Source organism: Leptonychotes weddellii, chromosome 3 (genome assembly GCF_054177405.1).
Source record: "Leptonychotes weddellii isolate Sample4059 chromosome 3, ASM5417740v2, whole genome shotgun sequence".
Lineage (NCBI taxonomy): Eukaryota > Metazoa > Chordata > Mammalia > Carnivora > Phocidae > Leptonychotes > Leptonychotes weddellii.
In genome coordinates, this window is record NC_138371.1 from 76003223 (window position 1) to 76005971 (window position 2749).

Sequence of the window (2749 nt, forward strand, 5' to 3'; positions counted from 1 at the left end):
ATTCTTAACTATAGTATACAGCCAAGACTTCAGTATGTGCCACCACACGTACAAAAGCTGATGTTTTAATGGTTTCTTAAATAGTGATTTTTGTATTTATTAATCTGATATGATTCTGTAAATCTTTGTAAGTTAACACCAAACAAATAAGTAAGAAGCATAAGATATGAGGACTTCTATGAACTTGGTCAACACTTTTAAAAAGAAATACAATCTGATAGTAATTTTATTTGATTTTCTCCAATTCTATATGGTTAAAAAGGAGGGGGGAATTCAGTGAGAAGAGATCGCATTCACCCATCCATTTAAAATCAGTGCTTTATTTCCACGGGCTAAAAGAGTTACAGTTGCACTGTTCATTACTTTGGAAGTGTCACATTTCCTAGTATGACAAGATGTATTATGGATGGGGGGTTTTACAGATGTGGAGAAATCACTTTCCAAGTTTTTTATTTGACTTTCTCTCCTTATGCTTCTTTGTACTTTAGCGGCCAACCTTGGGATAATGGGATTACTTTATGCCTTCCACATCAGGCTCTGGATGAGTGCACAGAGGCCAGTGGCAAGAGAAATAAGATGGCTGTAAAAATGCAAACATTGGAAGTTAAAAAAGGTGCACCCAATAACTTGCCCTTAAATTTAAAGGGAACTAAATGAGGAACTTCTGGACAATTTATCTTGCTGTTTACTGATAACAAGTCACTTTGTTTTTATGTGCTCAGTCTAGTATTCCATAATTTATTTGAAAGAAGATGAGAAATAATGTAGATAAATGATGAAGTGTCAGGGTCTGACGCTCTTAAATGAAGCTATTATGGTCAAAGAGAAAACGTAAAACCTGCGGCTCATTATGAGAGTGTTCTACTTGTCAGTTAAGTGAAAAGGCCTGGAATGATTTCCAGTTTATTTGTCATTGCAGTTATTAAAGCTGTCTTTTTGGTGCCATGAAAATGAATTGAAGACTTTATTCGAAGTAAATTTGTACTAAAGCTTTCAGATGTATCTTATGTGAGCTCAGTGAGGCAGGAAAGCAGCTTAAAAGCTGAAATATTACAAGGAGACAACTACCGAAGTCTTTGAAACATACTAGGATATATAAATGGCAATAAATAAAGTGTTTTCTTGACTAAGGAACAAACTTTTTGACTGACACAATAGAATAAGATTGGTAATGGGATATAGCACGTGCTTATTGTTGGGATGTATTTTATTCCTATGAGGAAGAAATTGCCTACATTTTTGTGTAACACTTCTACTGGAGTATCTTTCCTAAGACTGATTTCCAAGAAAAGTAAAAGGATGTATCATTTTAAATAATTTCTACTTACAAAAATGTAATGAGAATTAATGGAACAAGTATGTCAAAGAAACAAAGTTTTAGTTCTTTTTGAATGACAAAAACTGGGCTATAACAACAACCTCTTCTAAAGTTTACAAGGTAAGAAGTTCAGAAAACCTGAGTTGCATAATCTATTTTCCTAATTGAATTATTGGACATGCAAAAGGCTGTGTCTCAGTATAAGGAATGAATATATTATTGACATTTTTATCTCACACGGCTGTTCTTAAAATACTTCACATCCTTGCCAAGGTGTGAGAATAGCTTACATTTTATCTCATGTTAGAAGGAGATTAAATCAGATGGACTATTGATACGGGTGAGATGGAATTTTTTTTTTAAGCACTAAAAAAAATTAACTCTTTTGTGTTTTTTATTCCATGATCTAGAAGGAGGCTTTTGGTGTTTCCTTGTACTAGTCTGGCAGTCAAAAATGCTTTTTGCATAGCTTAGCTGCCTTTTTGATGAGCGGCAACTAATAGATATAGATAAAGGACAATTGAAAGACTTTCTCTGCATCAGTTTCCACCCCATTGCATGAAAGCAGACTCACTAAACTGAATGTTTTATTCCAAGCCTAAGAAATCTCCCAGTCATGTCTTCGAACTCTTTATTGGGGATATTACAAATGTTTGACACATCTTCAGGGTCAGTTTAAAAATAAAATGGATCCTACATCTCCTCAGAGGTAATCGCTCTCAGAGGTATTCCCTCTCAGAGGTAATCTTTCAGGGTTTTTGTCAGATTTTATAGCCATTTTCTGTGATATTGTCCAAGTAAAAGATCTACCAGGCTCTTTATTATATGCCTTATTTTCAGGCATTTAAATGTGCAACAAAACCTTCCTTGGAAATAGAATTTGAGCCTTTTTCCAAAGAAGACATCCAAATGGCCAACAGACACACGAAAAAGTGCTCAACATCGCTCGGCATCAGGTAAATCCAAATCAAAACCTCAATGAGATACCACCTCACACAAGTCAGAATGGCTAAAATTAACAAGTCAGGAAACGACAGATATTGGTGGGGATGCGGAGAAAGGGGAACCCTCCTACACTGTTGGTGGGAATGCAAGCTGGTGCAGCCACTCTGGAAAACAGTATGGAGGTTCCTCAAAAAGTTGAAAATAGAGCTACCATATGATCCAGCAATTGCACTACTGGGTATTTAACCCAAAGATACAAATGTAGGGATCAGAAGGGGTATGTGCACCCCAATATTTATAAGTAGCAATGTCCACAATAGCCAAACTATGGAAAGAGCCAAGATGTCCAGCAACAGATGAATGGGTAAAGAAGATGTGGTATATATATACAATGGAATATTATGCAGCCATCAAAAGGAATGGAATCTTGCCGTTTGCAAAGACGTGGATGGAACTGGAGGATGTTATGCTGAGCGAAATAAGTCA